The sequence below is a fragment of the Apus apus genome, chromosome 1 (assembly GCF_020740795.1).
Source record: "Apus apus isolate bApuApu2 chromosome 1, bApuApu2.pri.cur, whole genome shotgun sequence".
Taxonomy (NCBI): Eukaryota; Metazoa; Chordata; class Aves; order Apodiformes; family Apodidae; genus Apus; species Apus apus.
The window spans coordinates 65,268,895-65,287,934 of NC_067282.1; the positions used below are offsets into that span (position 1 = coordinate 65,268,895).

The following is a 19,040-nucleotide window of genomic DNA, read 5'->3' on the forward strand; positions in this document are numbered from 1 at the left end:
AGCCAATCGCCCGCTCCCGCCCCGCCCCCCCCCCGGCCGCGCGCGCCGGCCGTTGGGGGCCGGCAGGGGGAGCCGCGGGGCGGTGCCCGCCATGATGGCGCGGCGGGCGGGGCCGGGCGGCCGCGGTAGCGTGAGGCTGGAGAAACGTCCCCGCTCAGTGCCGTGGTGTGTTTCAGCAGCTCGCCTTGTGCGTCTGGCGGGACAGCGGCGCACGGACGGTTCGGGCGTAGCCTGAAGAAGTGCTGAGGGCATGGCCTGGAAGAAGGACTCGCTGTGGTATGTGCTGAGAGAAGGTGGGCTTGGAAAGCCCTGTGGGCACACACTGCCGCTGCTCTCCGATTCTTCTAACATCAGTACTCCTCCCAGGTCAGCCAGCCCGGAACACTTTGCCTCTCTAGTTAGCCATGCTGGTGTAAGAGATGGGATTCAGTGTCTAAAGTAATATAAATTGAAAGCTAGTGTTCTGCATATAGACCCAAGTAATAGATGTTAGAAGGACAGGTTGGACGGGGCTTTCAGCAACCTGATCTAGTGGAAGGTGTCCCCTTAAGCAGGGACTAGATTATCTTTAAGGTCTTTTCCAGCCCAAGCCATTCTGTGATTCTATTGTTCCAGTTCTCCTGCCTGTCTCTAATTCATATTATTGGTGGGAAAGAAACTAAGATCTGAAAGTTGTAAAGGTTTCACATACATACACAGTTGTTAAATAAGTACAAGTGTCCTGGTTTGGGAAAAAAAAACAACAACACAGAGTCTGCAGCCATGTGAGGTGTGATCTGTAGGCCTTATTGATAGAGCAGCTGCTCACCAGCTGACCAGATCACAGTGAGATTTCTGCTTGCAAGATACACAGCTAGAATAGTAAAGCAGATGAAAGAGGATGCCAGTCAGCTTCCTGCCATGGGCAGTGGATTCAAGGAAACAAATGAGCCCTTCGAAGTTTGGGTGAATTTAGAATTTTCAAACAACTGCAGCAAGGACTTAAACTGCAAGTTTTAGGAGGAAGATCAAAGGGTTGCAGAGGTTGCAGATCACTGAGGAAGTAATCTGTGTAGGGATGTGGTAGGGCCAGCTGGAGAATTTGGGAAAGCATGGACTTGAACGAGACCTTTCCACCCTTGTGGTACATAGAGAGAAGTTCAATATCTTCAGTCAAATAATGTGAAAGCACAGTAGTTTAGAGAGGAAGACTGTGGGAGAAGAAGGTTCCTCATAAATCATATGGATTTCTTTTTAAGTAGGTAGAAGGATTAACTTTGTCAGCTGACTTGAATGCTCAGTCTGTGAGATGACATTTCAGTTTACAGAGGAGCTGAGGATATACACAACAGGCGACTTTGTCTTTTCCTCTGTCTTGCTGACCAACAGAGAAACTATAGTTCTCTGTTCATGTCAGGGAAAGAGGTTTGGTTCCGTGGGATTGAAGAACTGTTGCAATAGACTGGGAAAGTGAAACCATGTGAGTGATCTGCAGAGTGAAAAGGCCCAAGTGGCTGTTTCTGGGTCTCTTATAATCCTGCTAGAGAGACTTAAGAGAGATGGTTTGATACAAAGGTGTAAAAGACTTGAGAGAGTGATAGCTTATTGGATTGAAACTATGTTTTCCTGATAGGAGTGACTGGTCTAAACTGAAGAAACTCCTGTGAGTAGCTGTGCTTATAAACATCCATAACTGCACACAAAAACATAGGGTGATGTCCATATAGCACAGTGTCTTGTCCATAACTGCCACCAGAAGTGTCTGGTGTACACTTGGCTTCTTGCCAACTGACATTTAGGTACTGCCCCAGTCAAAGGTTGAATGGTGATTGTTGTGATTCCCAGCCCCAATGAAGTTTTCTTCCTTGAGCTCAATTTTAAGTGTCCTATGAACTAATTTATGTTTTTGTTGTGCAGTGAATTCTGAGGTTTAAGAACCGTGCTGTGCAAACCAGTACTTCCTTCTCCACTCTGTTAATTGCTCATCATTCCGGTGTATCTTTTATCATGTCTTACCTTGGTTGTTCCTCTCTTAGGTCATGTCCCCTTCTGTGGCATCCCCGTTCTGTTTTCTCTTTTCTACTTCTGCTTTTTGAGAAGGAGGTATCAAACTTGCATCCAGCATTCCAGCTGCGAGTGTCCCATAGATTTATACACTTTTATAGTATGAGTCCTGTTTATTCCTCCTTTCTTTTTCCATGTTGGCTCTTTTGAGCCATGAACCTTACGCTTTAAAAGAACAGTACAGAAATTGGACTTGGTGGTTTATGGCTTGTTGGGTTTTCTCCACGGCCTTTTAAAAAGATTGGATATCAGACTTGCCATCCTTATTTCTTTGATACTGAGACCATTTTGATGAGCAGGTTGCACATTGCAGTTCATAGTTTAGTGTCTTCATCCTTCAGCTGATGAAAATCTCTTGGGTGGATCCCATCTGGTCCTGGTGCTTAACAGTGAGTCATTTTATGCATTTCATTTAGCATCTCTTAGTAACACTTCACTGTGCAACAGTTCTCTTCACTTGTTCCCCACCAGTAAAGGTTCTTGTCTGGGAACATACCCAGTATCCCATGTAGAGATGCAAATAATTTAGCTTTTCTCATGTAGCCTGCTTCCTTGAGGCTTTTGTATGTTGCCCTCATCTGTTGACTTCAGACTGACCAGCAGATTATCTGTTTTTGGTGTGCTGGCAAAAGTTTTATGATCATGTCTAAAATTGTGCCTTAAATTGAGGGATACTTTGTTGGGTGCTAATCCACAGTCAAATAGACCTGTCCAGGTGGTCTTTTTTCTACAGCCTGCTCCTAGTAAACTCTGTTGAAGATAGCAGAGAAAAAAGAAGAAGCACAGTTAGAAAGAGAAAGCTGCCTCTTCTTTTCCTATAAAATTCAGAAATGTAAGCCACTCTTGCATAATGTACTTACTGTACTGTCCATTGCAAAAATGGACTTCAGAGCAATAAAAAGTTTCCCCAATGACTGAAATAGCAAAGAAATTATGTGACTCATATGTAGCTGATGCAGCCCTCTGAAATGATTCTATCCAAATCAAAAGGTTTCTGGTCAGAGCGGGAATGCTAACAGTTTAGAAGATGGAGTATTTTTATAGGAAGTGGAATGGACACAAGAGTCAGTTGACAAAGGGGATTCTGGAGCCACAAAAACTGTTTTTTGTTTCGAAGTATCAAAAACTTAATATAAAAAAAAGGTGGGTTTAGAATACTGGGGGAGGAGGTGTAGTAAATGTACTGCAAAAGAGGGTTCTGTAGCTGCACAGGGTGCAATATTTTGTGGGTATGTGACATTCTTGGGCTCAGAACTTCGGTAATGAAGAACTGAGAGTATGTGATACCTGGGAGGACTCAAATACATGAGTTCTGAGCCAGATTGTATTTCTGAATTGGATCAGATTACACTTGAGGAAGTTTGGGGCCCCATTTACCTCAGTGGGCCTGGGGGGGTTGGATTTCTCAGGAGATAATCACTGCAGCACAGTCTTACAGTGTAAAGGGAGGGGTTCAGTTTTCTGCCTTTGCAGAATAGCTCCTCTGGGACCAAGCTGAGCATATTCCATTTCCTTTAGATGGCTTATAGAATAGCTCTTAAATGGTCAATAAAAGCATAAAATATACTCATAACTCTTTATGTTGGGTTTGAATAAGAGCCTCAGTAAAAATCATGCTTTGAGTTCATGAAGAGGGCTAAAGGGATTTGGGCTATATTTAAATTTCTGATTCTCAGTCTCCTTGTCTGACTCTGTCCTGTTGGGTCATAAGTGCTAATACAGATGCACAGATTCCAAACTAAAAGTGACACAGACAGTCTAGCTTGGCAGGTAACCCTTTGCAAATACAAATAAACTTTTATAAATTATTTGACCATTGGTATGCAATGGCTTTAGTATTTAAATGAACGCCAGCCTTTGATAAATTTTAATTGTTACCAGAAAATAACCAAAAGAGCACATTCAGTTTGATTTGAGTTCCTGAGCTAAGGAAAGGGACGTGTAATTTAACTGTAGAAGTTGTTTTTCCTCCTTTCCTTATTAAAATCGATTGTGTTACTGTATGCTATTGTATCTTAGATGACAACCAAGGAACAAGAACTGCATTGTGGGAACAAGAGAAAAAACTTCTAATGAAGGAGCAATAGAAAAATCAGCATTAGGAAGGAGAACAAAAAATCAGCAAAGTTATGTTAAATTGACTTGTTATGCAGCAAGTGTTTGAGTTTCTTCTAGCAAAGCAGCTGAATACTTAGGAAGCAGCTCCCACCAGCTTATCTTTTATCCCACATTTCATTTGGGAAGGTCACAGTGGGAAGGAATTAAATCACACCTTAAAGTCAAAGGGGAAATTAAAGCACTTCCAGATTGTTCTGTTTATTCTCATGGGACTTCTCTCTTTGTACACAAAGTCTTTTACATAGTAATTTAAGTGACCCATCCCACCTACAGTGTATTTTAAATAGCAACATTATCAGAAAGAGGAAGGAGTAGGTGTGTTTTGTAAGCATCTCTTCGTGTGTGTCTTTATAATGACTATGGCATGTTTTTCTTCATAGTTTACCTCTTGAATTCAATATACAAGATGGGACCACCAGTGCAGAAAGTGATATTGTTATTCCTGGAGTAATCAACAATACTGGCATGCTAACAATGCCAGAAAGTCTTCCTGAGTAACTGTCTGAGAAGGCACCTTCACTTGTTAATCAGACCTCAAAGTTGGCAAGGGATTCTTCGATGCAGATTGAAGAGCACTTCAGAAACACCAAAAATACTGTAGCATGAATGACTTCGTAAGTGCTGAACACTGGGTGACTTGGACAAACAATAAGCATGTTTGTTGCTGAATTCTTCGACTACTGTGAATTTTAATTATACCTTTGCATTTCAAGCCAATTGTTGAATGGCAGATGCTCACACATATAAATTAAAGTTAGTCCACTCATTTGATTTCTTGAGTATGTTTGACACTTCCAGAGGAGATGGTGCTTTGGCCTCAGTGAAAATCAATGGTGAAATTCCAGTGGGGTCAAACTGGCATATAAAAGCAGCATGCAGTATGGCTATTTGCATATGTGTCTTTGCATAGACCCTTATTCTAGCTAGGAAACCCTTCCTTGATAACTCAGAAACATTTTTCCTCAAAAAATTATTTGAAACAAAATGACCTTTTCATTTGTGCTTTTGTTTTTAAAACTGTTTAATCAGACAGGGATGGTTTTTATCCATCTGTAATTCTAAAAGAGCTGAGCATGTGTTTTGTGTGAAAACATTCAGTATATGCATTACTCAGGAACTCTTCACTGTGTACTTTAATTTGAGTACTCAGCATTTATAATTTGAGCTATGCAATTGCACTTCTGACTCAAATGGGACTATTTCCATTCACTGCTCAGTGACTTGATTTGTGCTTTATGTTTCTGGCTTCATCCAAAATCAATTTCAGCTGAATCTTTACCTAGACAAATAAAATTGCAGAAGGAAAGACATCATGCTTAAGCTACAAATTTGAAATCTACCTTCTGAAAGTGTATTCAATAATTCAGAGCGGATTAGAGAGGTCTTCTCCAGGAAGTGGGAGATTCAGGTTCTCTTTCTTCTCTGCCCAGAGGGTTTTACACTCTAGCCCAGGCTCCGGCTGTTAGGAGCAGAGAGAGTGGTGTTCATCTCCTCTGGCTTAAGTTGCTTTTCTTTGTTTACAGGGAGCAAGCTCTCTGTCCTGGACTTCAGGAGAGCAGATTTCAACCTCTTCAGGGATCTGCTTGGTAGGATATCATGGCATAAAATCCTGGACAGGAGAGGAGCCCAAGAAAGCTGGTCAGTATTCAAAGATTACCTCCTCCAAGCCCAGGAGATAGGCATCCCAATCAAGAGGAAGGCTGGCAAGAATGCCAGGAAACCTGCATGGATGAACAAAGAAATCCTAGATGCTTTTAGATGAAGAACGAAAGTCTTCAGAGGATAGAAGCAGGGACAGGTAGCCTGGGAGAAATACAAAGAAGTTGTCTGAGAAGCCAGGGATCAGCTTAGGAAAGCTAAAGCCCAGTTAGAGTTAAGCCTGGCCTGGGACATCAAGGGTAATAAAAAGTGCTTCTACAGGTACCTCAGTGATAAAGAGGCAGAACAGGGAAAACGTGGGCCCTCTGCAGAAGGAAACAGGAGATCTTGTCACACAGGGTATGGAGAAGGCTGTGGTACTGAACACATTTTTTGCCTTAGTCTTACTGCTAAGAGCTCTGACAACACTGTCGAGGTCACAGAAGATAAGGGTGGAGACTGGGAAAAGGAAGATCTGCCCACTGTAGAAGAGCAGGTTTGAGACCATCTAAAGAACCTGAAAGTGCACAAGTCCATGGGACCTGACAAGGTCCATCTGCAGCTCCTTGGCGAGCTGGCAGATGAAGTTGCAATGCCACTTTCCATCATATTTGAAAAGTCATGGCACTCTGGTGAAGTTCCCACTGGCTGGAAAAGGGGAAACATAACTCCCATTTTCTAAAAGGGAAGGAAAGAAGACCCAGAGAACTACAGGCCAGTCAGACTTACCTCTGTACCCAGCAATATCACGGCGCAGATCCTCCTGAAAGTTCTGCTAAGGCACATGGAAAACATGGAGGTGGTTGGTGGCAACCAATGTGACTTCACCATGGGCAAATCATGCCTGACAAATTTGGTGGCCTGATAATGTGATGCTTTTCCACGTGACATTTGGCCAGGAAGATTATTGGAAAAGCTAATTTACAAATGTGCTTTGAGGACCTAATACATTTGTGCAAGAAGGCAAAATGTCAGTAGTATTTTTAGGGGCATCACCGAGCATTGTTGTACAGTGATGCATATAGACCAGGCAAAGAGAGAACCTCAAACTACAAAGACCCATTTATAAAAGTATGCTTTAAAATACTGGATGATTTTGTTTCCCTCAGGCAGTGGTGCAGCTCCACTCGTTTGTCTGAATCCTGAGTTCTGCATCATTCATTTTCTCATGTTTCCGTATGTTTCAAGCACCCAGTGAGCTCTTTGCAGGGCTTTCTTTCCAAGTGCCTACAGTTTCTCTTGTGCCTGACTCTTCATTGCCTTCTAAGTATGGTGCACATCTTCAAAGTGTCTTGTTATTCATCCCATCTCCTGTTTTATGCTGAAAGCTTTTAAATACGTTTTAATGATGCATAACAGCAATATAATGAGCCTAACAGCATGCTATTGATTTTCATTTGAAACACTGACATTTGAACATTTCAATAGCCTTTTAACAGTGTGTATATTTAATGTGATTCAAAGACAAGGCAAATGCAGTACAATATCTCTCTACTAAAAAACTCCACAATCTCTATCTACTGAACATCTCCTCCCTTTGCCCACAGTCTGTTTGTTGAAATCAGCCACATTTTGAAGTGCATAATTTTCAGTGTCTTAAAACAAGCAAGGCATAATCCTTGGTAAAAGGAAATAAAAATGAAAAACACAAAATCACTGTCTTGAGACACAGCTTTGTTTATCTGGTCTGATCATGATGAAGGTTTAATGAACCACATCCAGTCAGTGCTGTCAGAGAATGAAATGTTTTTGCTATACAGGGAAGTGAATTGTCCAAGGATGCCCTCTAGGTAGGAGATAGCTCAGTTAAGGCACACCCTACCTCAGGCAGGCTAACTGGGTGGACTGAGAAGCACAAAAAGAAAAATTAAGGCAGCAAACATACATATCAACAGTTCCCTTTGGATGAATAACTCAGTAGTTGCACCGTATGAAGGGGACTGTTTTCAGGAGAGGTTTCTGAGAAATCAGTTAGCAAGATGTGAAGCAGCCATACAGTACCCTGACTAGCCAGTATGTGTGGCTACTTGCACATAATGCATAGTTGTCAGGCTGTACCAGCAATATATTTTCCTGTAGCACCTTGTATTTTCAGTAAAAAAAAATAAAATTTCAGTGCTGTGACTTGATTTTTCAGGCAGTATTTATAGGAAATGAGTACAGGTCAAGTTTACATCAAATATAAGCCTCACCCTTCTGGCTTTTCACAGCATTACTAGTATGCTTTACACATCATTTATCTGTACAGCCACATAAATGTGAGTGATGCTGTCAGGTATTAGGAAATACAGTTTTTGCCCTATGGATTAATTGAACATAAGGTTAGAGAGAGACACCACACAGAGAAAAACAAAAGACCAGGGAAACAAGGAAGACTTACACTTTTGTAAGGTCTTCAGTTCATTTGCTTCCTAATGTGCAGCTGTTGGTTTGTAACCACATCAACCAAGAGGACCATCTGAGTCATGACTCAGACTTTGTTGCAGTTGAGTATAATTAGACAGGGGTTTTGCTGCTGAGCTTAAAAAAAAAGCTGCTTTGATTTCCATTTTGTTCAGATGTTTTTCCAATCTCTGTGGTTTTCTTTCAAGATTATGATGCAAATGAGGTTAAGAGCAATATTTCTGCCATTATGTGAGTGATTTTGAAGTCTTAAGATGCTTTTTAAATTAGTAGTTCCCAGTGTGCAAGTTAGGCTGACATTAAGATACACGAGTCTCAGAAGTTACCTAAGAAATTAAAAACTGTTTAACAAATAAGGTACCTAAGACAGCCATAGGCACGTTTTGTGATTAAAACATAAATGAAGTTCTATTTCTGCCCATACCAGAGACAGTTACTTCTGACTAGTGACAGAGAGGATCAAGGAGATCATCTTCATTTGGTTGACAGATTTGGAAATAGGAAAAATTGTCTGTCTTTATTAGATTATAGTAGTAACTAGTAACTTTGCTGAAAGCAGTAGAGTGGAGCATGGGTTTTAAACCAGTCTGAGAAGAAATCTCAGATGCATATAATTGTAGACAAAATAAATAGCTGTTATAATTTTATTTAAGATAAATCATGTGAATGGTCCCCTGGAAGAACCTAATGCCCTTGGCTGACCACAGAGGGATCGTAGAATGTTGAGCTCAGATGTCTCATTTTTGACCTCTAAGTTAAGAAAGATCAATCCCATTCCTAAAGTGCTGAATCCCCTGGGGAAGCAAGATCAAGTTTAAAGCTGAGTTGAGGCTAAATCCCGGTAAAAGCCCCAATGTATCTACAGCCGAGATACATGTTCCTTTCCTTATCTTCCAATGGTGCATTGCATCCCTTTTTCCCAGACTGTGCTGGTCTTTCGTAGTTTAAACATAAATTCTTCAGGACAAGGACTGCCTCTAGTGACAGTCCTCAGTATAGCATTTGCTGGGACTGCAGAGTAGCCCTGAAATGAAAATTCCAGTGTCTCTCAGGAAGAAGGGGCTTCCGTGAATAGGCTGTTGAAGCAAAACCCAAAAGGTACTGCAAAAGCAAAGGAGACAGACAAAACAACCACTTCTGTTCTGCCAACTTGTCATGAGGGAAGTCCTCCTCAGCTCCTGCTGTACAAACCATTCTCTTTTTTTGATGTTATGTCTGCACTGCTGTCTCACAATAATTAGAAGTTTCTAGAGGATGTGGAACTATTTTGTTCCCTGTCTGTTAAGTACGACTGTAAGGCCCAAGACCACAATGCTGCCAGTTCAATGAAACTGAAAGGCAGTAAATTCAAGTCTTGTAAACAAAAAACATTTTATATTCAGTGTACATAAAAAACCTTTACTGCCACAGACTGTTGCCAAGGCCAAGGTTGTAAGGAGGCATACAACATCTTCAAAGGTAGCAAAAATATCTAGAGTTAATGCAGGAAAGGAGAAATTTAGAAGGAGTGGAAGTGTTTCTTCAATTTACACAATCTATTAATGACGGATGGGACCTTTTTGGGGATTATTTCCTTTGAAGTAGGAGTCTTGGTCACTGTCAGACAGGAATCTCTAGACCATAACTCTGATCAAATATAGCAATTTCCGTGTTGCTCACTTGCACCTGAGAGAGCCTGCTGACTTCAAAGGGCACAAAGGGTTTGATCTCATCATCTATCATCAGTGCAGAAAAAGTGCATTCGTTCTGTGGTGGTATGAAAAAATGCGCAACAGGCAGTTGATTTGCAGGCCAACAATGTATACACATGGGTAATGTGGTGTTAGTTTCCAAGACCCTACATTTGTTGCTCTGCTGTCTTATGCCTAAAAGGATCCTAGGCTTTGAAATTCACACACCTCCTGCTCTTCCTTTTAATTCTTTACTCAAAATCCAGTGCAAACTTCCTCTCTCATCCTGACTATTTATAAGTATGCATAGGAACAAATGTTTTGTAAAGATGTGAGAGACATTCTGCTTTATTCCCAGGGGCAAATAAAGCCTTTTATTTTTAGCCCAGTTTCCTAAGGAAATGAGACTGATGCAATCACATTGTCTGTTTGTCTGTCTATCAAATCTGTCCCCTTACCCCCTTTCCCCCCCCCATCGACTTCTCACCATTAATCTTTTCCAGCCAGATCTGAGAGAAAGACAGAATTATTTCAAAAGTGCTAAATGCACATAAGTTTTATGAAAATCAGTGGCTGGGCCAGAGACCTTAGCAGTTCCCTCACTGGAGAAGTACTAGTTGAATCCAGCAGGTAGGCAGCAACACGCTGGCATGTCACCTTGTGCGTGGCTGTAACACTGCCATGATGTGTGTTGTCACCTGAAGGTGAAGAACAGGAAAGACTGGGGTGGCAGTTTGGAGGTACTTCTGGAGGGGCCGTCCTGTATGTGTACTGTGAAGTACTTGGCAGTACTTCAGGGGTGGGGAGAGAGACATGGCACAGGGGAAAGGAAGGGAAGGAGTGGGGTTGTTGGACATGTGGGAGGCAGGGGACAGAGCACACTTGGGACTTTTCTTTGTATCTCAAAGGAACCAAATGTTAAGGTCACTTTCTGGTGAGCTTCTCAGTGGTACCTCAGGGAATCGGGTGAAAAAGAAATGGCAGCATGAGAGAAGCGGTCATCACTGGCCTTGTCATTACCTGACCAGTCTTTCCTGGGTAGTTCCTATCATCAAGAATAACATGCAGTGGAGAAATGGGCAGGATCACATGTAAATAGTCATTTGATAAACCCTTTGCAAGTACATGTGCTGCCTCAAATGTAGAGTGCAGATTTGCCCACATATTAGGTTATGAGCAGTTTCTTGAGGTTTTCCAGTGTCATGAACACACCAAGTAAATTCAGACCCAGCCTGTCCCATGGGTGCCTGACCACCTTCCTGCTCCAATGTGTTAGAAATGAATTGTAGTGTTGATTTTGCATTCTAGTGTTAGAAATGTAGTGTTTGGTTTGGTTCACATATATATATTCTAGTGTTAAGACCACATATAGTTTGTTTGACCACATTTATATTAGGACCACATATAGGAGTATATAGTTTGTTTGAGATATATATTTTAGTGTTAGGAATATAATTGTTTGTTTAAGAGATATCTACACATTCCAATGACACCTGGAGTGGTTTATGGGCCAAGAAACTGAGGGACTTAATTGGGCTCCATCTGGGGGATCTGAACATGGAGAAGGATTTATGGCTCAAGATAAGGCCGAACAAAGCTACTTCTATGTTGCTCTTCAGGGCAGGATGACACCAGTAGATTGTTAATTGGGAAGACAGCCAAGGGGGCAAGAAAGGTCAAAATTTTACCTTAAAAGGTAAAAAGTAAACTGCTAGAATGGAATGTGTAAACAGGGGCGGGAAACTTATAGGATAATTTGAAGCGTCGGATAGGCTGTAAACCCTGGAGTACTCAGCCAGTGGGGAAACAGGGGAGGGAATTTTGCGTCGGGAATAGGGAATATAAACCGTTATTCACCTTGCTATAGGTGTGCCTACTTGCTTAGGTCACCCATTCTTGCAAGGATGTAAATAAACTGTGCTTCGCAGAAGGATCTGTGTGGGCCTGCTCATTGGCGCGACAAACGTTTCTCACAAATGTAAGGTACAGCCCTGAGCAGCATGTGTGTGTTTCTGTGTTGGAGGGAAGTATGTAACTTAAGTATTTATTTACCTTTGCAATGATGTCTGGAAAATCATCTAGATGCCTGGAAAGCAGTCTGAAGATTAGCTAGGATTAGAAGCCCAGTGAACATGATTTCATATTTCTTTTGTGACATGTATATTATCTTATATTTCAACATCACAGCATTGTCCTCAGTGACCTGTATTTTAAGTCTTGGGAAATGGAAGTGCCTTGGAGATGTGTAGTGTGATGCAACATTTTGGGAGAAGGGCACACTCTTAAAAAGAAAAGCAATTTTGGTTTTTAAAAAGCTTCTCCAACTTAGTTTGACATCTGCTAAAAGCTTCCAAACATGCTTATTGTGATGTTTAAGAATTATTTTTATTACAGAGTAATTGGTAAGATCATTTAGAGAGACTAAGCTTCCTTTAGTTCCTCCCTATTCAACAATATGCTGGTCAGCAGATAATGATTAAACATCTTTTTAGCAAAGACGTAAGGTCTCTCTGGAAAGCAGCTTCTTCTGTTAGGGTGTTGCAACATGTTGGTACCCTAAAAATCTATTTAGACCTGTGTTGGTGGCATGCCTTTTCTTTAATTGCCCTACCCTTTCTCACTAAACCTGCTTCCTAAATTCTTTTCAGCCTAAATCTGAAGTGTCTACAAACTATGGTCTTGCAAGGGATTCAGAACAGGCTAGTGGGTAGACAGGAGATGAAAGACATACCACAAAAGCAATGACCCTGTCATGATGAACCATGTAAATAAGGAAATTCTACACACACACACAGACACACACACTCTCACTGCTCCTTAACAAAAAAAGTAGTAGAGGGAGTAGAGTACAGTTTTCTTCTTAGATAAGATGACAGGGCAGGAATCTGTTCAGGGAGAATAAAGGTTTCCCATTCTCCTGCAAAGGCTTAGTGATCTTGGACACAGATCCAAATTACTGTGAATGTGGTTGGCCTTGGAGTGTGTGGGAAAGGAAGAAGAGTCAAGAAGTACCTACAGCATGAAATTCTTCCTCTCACATACACAAAGTATGATGCACACAAATGTTCAGGTATGCTACTTACAGCACAGAGATATGAAACTATGTGCCATCCCTGAGTTCTCTTGCTGTCCCTGCCTGCCACAGAAGACTGATATCCTGAAGCTGTAAAGGTGCAGAATACTGTGTTAACACAAATGGCACCAAGCACACTGGGATCTAAATAAGTTTCAAGGCTGGGCCCTTTTTGCCTTCATCAACCAAAACCACTCTGTAAGTATTTAATATTAATTAATTAAACCTTGTTCTCCCATCAGGTGACCTCAGCATGTAACTTTGGGTGCCAGGACAGAAGATGGTGAGGTGGTCAAATAATATAGTATCAGGCAGAAACATCCTACTTGTAAGTGTATTACTGGAAATAAACTAAGATCCTTCTCTAAAGGGGAAACCCTAGCTTTCCTTGGGATCCTGGTTTCATGCACTATACATCCTTTGCGTGTGTCCATACATTTTTCCCTGTGATCAACCACCATCTGTAGATCTGTGTCCCTGACTGCCAGTCATTCTGGTGTTACTTGCAGAGATCACACCAAGGACACAGGCGTGCAGTCAGTGAGGTTGGAAAAGTGCACTCCCCCTCAGCCAGCTACAATTTCATGTGTATTAGCCACTGGAGTCTGTGGTTTGGCATCAGCAACCACAGCACAACTATCTTACTATCACAGCTTTAGAAATTGTCTTATCAACATGAACCTAAGGTTACCTAAGCCTGGTGCAGCCATCCCCCGATTAGTACTGGTGCACCCATTTGTGCACTGGTCCCTCTTCCTGGTTCATTACAGCACCTGTGGGTCAGAGCAAGCACTTCACAGGGCTCCACGAAGTGGGCTTTCCCTGTGCAGTAGATTTATAGCTGCTGCTCGTCACCCCTACTCTAGATCTTTATGCAATTTCACAGCCCTATGGCACCAGAGACCTCAGCTGGTGAGGGCTGAGGCAAACAGCAGCTGCCTGTCTTCTGCTATGCCAGCAGCACTGTTTCTTTGCCAGGAACTATCACTGTCAAGTAAGGGTTAAAAAAAACCACTGCTGAATTGCCCTTCAAGGCCAGAGCCTTCTGTGTGCATCCTTTTGAAATAACATCACAGTCCAAAACAGGGATAGCTCATTCAGTGATGCAGGATCCATGCCTGGGCAGCAGCTGGAGAGGACACAAGGGAGTAAACGCTGAATCAGAAGTATTTTATTTCTGGTAGTTAAATAATGGACTAGGAACGTCTGTAAGCAGGAGTTGAGAAAAGACAAGCTTGTCTTTCTGCAGCACACGATGAAACAGTTCCTGAGGCAGTTCATACCAGTGATGCTTTGAAGTCCTAGCCACTTTCCCAAAACTCCTCTTGTGGAGTTGTGTATAGAACTGTGATTCAAAGGTGTGCTTTTGGGCAGGTTTGGTTTGCCTGGTATCCACACCCATGTATGTAAACCAGAGTAAATCCTACAGTGAGAAGCATGCAGAGATTTATCTTGCTACAGGTCTGGATGTGTGACAGAGCTGACAACATCAGGTCCTCAGAATCCTAGGGCTGCTTCTCTAGACAAATTTTAAAAAGTGCAAATTGCTAAAACCACTTGCTTAATTTTGCTTCCCTCATTAGTTCACTGATTTTTCCATGTAGGTATACAAAGTGCCTGTGTGGATGTACATGTTCCTGTATTTTTGCAGTTATATTATTTGTTTTTAGAAGATGGCATGCCCCAGCAAGCTCCTCAGTTTACAACGTCCTTCCTCTGGCCAGAAGGAGTTACTGCAGCTTCCACAAGCCATGCTGGGGCAAGGTAAACTTCATGTCACATTGGCACAAAGTAGTTGGGCTGAAAGCTACTACAGGATAATTCGGTAGCATCAAAATGTTTCTGAAAATACTTTTTTGTTAAAGTCCTGAGTCTTGTTGCTGGCAAGCTTCTGAGACAAGCCTCTGTGTCCTTCAGAAGACTTAATCTGTGCCACAAATGCATCAGCTCACTTAAAACTACCACTGTGAGTACAACCTTATAAAAAGCAGCAGAGAAATGTCAATGCTGTACTTAGATAAATGGTTTCTACAGGAAAAAGTGAGTTTGCTCAGTGTGACTTTTTTATGATCTGAGCATTCAGAGCATTTCAAACATCTACTTGATCAACAGGAAGAAATCAACTCTGCATTTACACAATCTTGTACTAATCTCCCTGTTCCCAGTAACTCTTAAACCTATGCTAATGTCAACCAAATGAGAGGGGCAGAGGCCTGGAACAGGCAGAGCTATAGAAGCTTTATCACTATGAAGTTGGTGGAAAAGGGCTCCACTGTGGAGTCTGCCTGCATTTTTGCTCTTTGGTCTCTCAAGTCTAATGAATTTTCATGCTCTCATTACTTGGCCACTCTGCAGATGTGCTGGACCAGCCAGCCTCAGTATGGAGGTCTTGGGAAGGAGACCAGGACCATACTGGAAGGTGGGGAGCCAGAAGACACTGTGGGAAGGGGAGACTGAAGGTGTAAAGGCAACATAGGAATCTGGGGGGGAGAGTACAGTTACAGTGGCTGTTACAGTGAGGGAAGGCAGAGGGGAGAGGGAAAGCTGTTACAGGTTCTCCTGCTTCTGCTGCCTGCAAAATCCTCTTCTTTGACGCATGAAAGAATGTGAAGGTGCAAGACAATGGGAATTAATAAATAATCAGTAATAGTAAGTGCTTTTCAGTTCCAAGTGTTTTATAAACAGTAATGAACCTTCATGAGTTGGAGAAGTATTTAAGCTGTATTCCATTTTCCTAGATAAGAAGATGAAAGCTCTGGCTGAAGTCCAACGTTTTCAAAAGCAGAAACTACTTTGAAGAGCTCTCCTCAATACTCAGCACAAGAACTCTAAAGGGATTGATTTCACAGTTGTCATCATTATCAACTATACTTTTTTTTTAACTACACGATTACTTCTGCAAAGGTAGGTCCAAACCCGCGCACTTAAAAGCAGCAATAGTTTCTGAACATTCAGGGTGTGCTAGCTTTTGTTGTGCTTTACCAAAAGTGTATAAGCAGAGGCTGGTTCATGAGACAAATAGAGATGTAAACAAATTTTAATTAGTCACTATTGCACCATGACAAGAATGGAAACAAGGATTTTGCAGGCTTAAGACATTACAAAAAGGGCAAAGAAAAACAAAGATTAAAAGAAAAGACTTCCAAGTAAACCCACTCATCTGTGCAAATGGGAAGAGAAGCAGAGCATGTTTTCAAATCTTTCTACATCTCCTGTAAAGACTAGGCAGATGGTTTGGGTGCATTTCTGTAAGTGTGTGATGAATATTTTATTCCTGAAAGAAATAGAAGACATGGTCATGCATGAAGTCACCAGCCTTGCTGAAGTAAGGGAAAAACAACACAAGACTTCATTAGAAACCATGTGAACTGGTAGTCCAGAGAGAAGAAAAAAAAATATTTTGTTTATCACAGTAAAATAAATTTAAAAAAAAAAAAAGGAAAAGAGAGTTCGAGTTATTTTCTTTGGAATGATGCATCTCCAATTTTACTTGTTCTGTGGCCATGTTTGTTTCAAAGACTAATTCTTGTTTGCCTACCTGCAAAAACACAGGTGGTGAAAAAGCCTCCAAATTCTGTTGTATTTGAATTAGCCAGCAGCCAAAACTGAAGGAAACCACAGAGATTTCAAGCAGCATATAGCAGTCAAGTAAAAGCAGAAATGCAGTACTGATCAAAAAGAGCAGGTTCAAACCCAGTCCTAGGCATGAGCAGCATGGTTCCTACCTGACAATATCAGTGATGTGCCAAATACAATCTCGGCATAACCCTGAGTGTCATAGCAGATCAGTGGGAAGAGGCAAGAATCACAACAGAAATGCTCCCTTGGAGATCACCAGTGCACAAAAATTAGTTAAAAATTGCCAGCAAACATTAAAGGATACCTCAAAGGCACCTGCATACACATTTAAAAACTTGTCTCAAAGTGCTGACACTTGCGTGACAATCAGGTTTATGCTGTGACACAGTTTTGTCACTCTTGCAGCTGCTGCTCCCCATGGGTGGTTTCAGATCCTCAGCAGGTGAGCAGAAAACACTGGTTCCTCCCTGTTCCTTCTGCCACAAAGAAGTGCCCAGCCCTGGCACCACCGGCAGCCCCACCATGCTCACCCTAATGTTGCTTGGCTGTTAAGGCAGCATGGAGCTCTATGAGGGGAGATGCTGACTCCTCCACAGCTGCCAGACAGGTGGGTAGGATTCACTAAAATGGAAAGCAGTAGAGTTTTATGTGGCTTCAAGCTGGTTGTAGGGTCGCTGTGTGCTCAGGGGTATGAGAAATCCCATGGAACAGGAGTATGGTATCAGATCCTGCTGTGTGTAGCCAAGACAGAGACCATCATAACCTTAATGAGACAATATACTTTAATGTCTTTCTCTTCTGCAACTCTTGTGTGCCTCAGTCATCTATGACTGAGAAAAAGGCAAGGTTATTTCACAATTTCAAAAGGGTTTTACTGTCCACGTGGATGATATTCCACAGGATGGATGTCCAAAAACAGGGTAAGCACCTAAAGGAAATCTTTAAAACAAGAAGCTCTTGTTCCAAGTGCAGCAAAGCAAAGTGGAAATTCTGCCAGCTTCCTAGGTCATACTTTTAGCAAAGGTGGCTTGTACCCAGAACCAGTAAAAGATAGTCGTGGTAGAAGTACCACTTCTCATCTTCATATGGAAACAAGATGGGCACTGTAAAGAATTCTGGCATGCTTTTGGAGGTGGTTTCGATGTGGTTTTGTCATTTGTTTTTTTTTTTTCCAAATCACCTCACTGTAGTTGAACTCCTGAAGACTTTTTGATCTTGGAAGATGTTATGGTTTGAGGGGGCAGAAACGAATTTTATGGCATTGATGGGATGACCTCTGATGGCCAAACCTGAGAGAGACAAAAGGCATTAATTATGACCCTGAGGAGGTCCAGCCAGCAGAACAGAGAAGGGCCAGATCACCTAAGTATTTTCTCCCATTTTCTGCTATTTTCTATAAAATTCCAGAGGGGTGGGAGAGGGGTATCTTGCCTCCTTTCTCTCTTCTAGTGGACATATTAGAAGGAGACTTCTGGCTCTCTGTCTTCAGCTCACCACATGCTCTGCAGAATCTGACTTCATCTGTTGCTGAGAAGAGTCCTGGCCCTTTTTTCCCATGTCAGTTCTGCCACAAGGGACCTTGGGACTTTTGTATCAGCTACCATTAACAATGGGTTTTGTTTATATATATGTGTATATTTTTCATTACTTCCCCAATTGTTACTATCCCTTCCCTGTTTCATTAAACATTTTCTAGTTCCAATTTCCAACCTTGAAGTCTCTCTTCCTTATTCTCCTTTTTTTATCTTCCCCTGGGAGGGTGGTGGGGGGCAATTTTGTTCCCTGGGTTTTGGTTTGCCCTGACCACTAAACGGAGACAGAAGATGAATTAGAATGGGGATTTTGGATCAGGAAACAGCCCTGGAGGAAGTTGCTGCTAACACTGGCCACTCCACTTCAGGCTTCCTTTGAGACTGCCTTGCACGAGCGCATGCCAGCAGCTACGCTCTCAGTAGCGTGTTAGCGCAGCAATACCTTTTTCCTATCAAGGTCATTTGCTTTCACTGCTGAAACACCACTACAGAAAATGACAATTAAAAAGGGGGCAAGTCAAAACCTCCCTTTGAGAAGTTTTGTCCTCTTTGCTCTGGGCTTTTCACCTTGTCACAGGTTATGGAACCTTTGCACCCTTACTTCTGATTCTGCCACCTTTGTTCTTGACACTGCTAATTTGCTCTGTTGTTCGAGATCTTGTATCACCAAGTATATTTCATTACATTCCAAAAGGTATAAAAAGCACTGGCTGCTTGCTTCATTCTCCTTAAAGAGTGCCAATGCATTTTAGGAGGCCAGCCTTTCCATTCCCACTACGCTATAGCAACTATGCCATGCCAAAAATAAATTGTGTTCTTGGAATGCAGGTTCTTATATAGGGTTGCACATTCCTCTCCTTTTGTACCAGAATAGTTGTAGTGTCTTACTTCAATGTCAAACTGGGTAATAGATAAAAGCCCCGAGAGGATGTGGTCTATCCATATTTGTCTTGGAGAATGGAAATGCCTCTGAGACAAGGGGTC

At 42.0% G+C, this 19,040-nt stretch overlaps 2 long non-coding RNA genes across 3 annotated transcripts; both read left to right on the forward strand.

The window, feature by feature from the left end:
* The first annotated feature begins 112 nt into the window (after window positions 1-112).
* Window positions 113-13,024, forward strand: LOC127396368 (uncharacterized). The gene is made up of 3 exons (XR_007891989.1): window positions 113-366; window positions 4,542-4,775; window positions 5,685-13,024. It is a non-coding gene; the product is annotated as an uncharacterized LOC127396368 (long non-coding RNA).
* A 75-nt stretch (window positions 13,025-13,099) lies between these two features.
* Window positions 13,100-18,214, forward strand: LOC127379924 (uncharacterized). 2 transcript variants are annotated; one of them, XR_007888386.1, is made up of 3 exons: window positions 13,100-15,364; window positions 15,684-15,849; window positions 16,930-18,214. It is a non-coding gene; the product is annotated as an uncharacterized LOC127379924 (long non-coding RNA). The 2 variants fall into 2 exon arrangements; XR_007888387.1 differs by having other exon boundaries at window positions 13,100-13,273; window positions 14,616-15,849.
* Window positions 18,215-19,040: the final 826 nt, after the last annotated feature.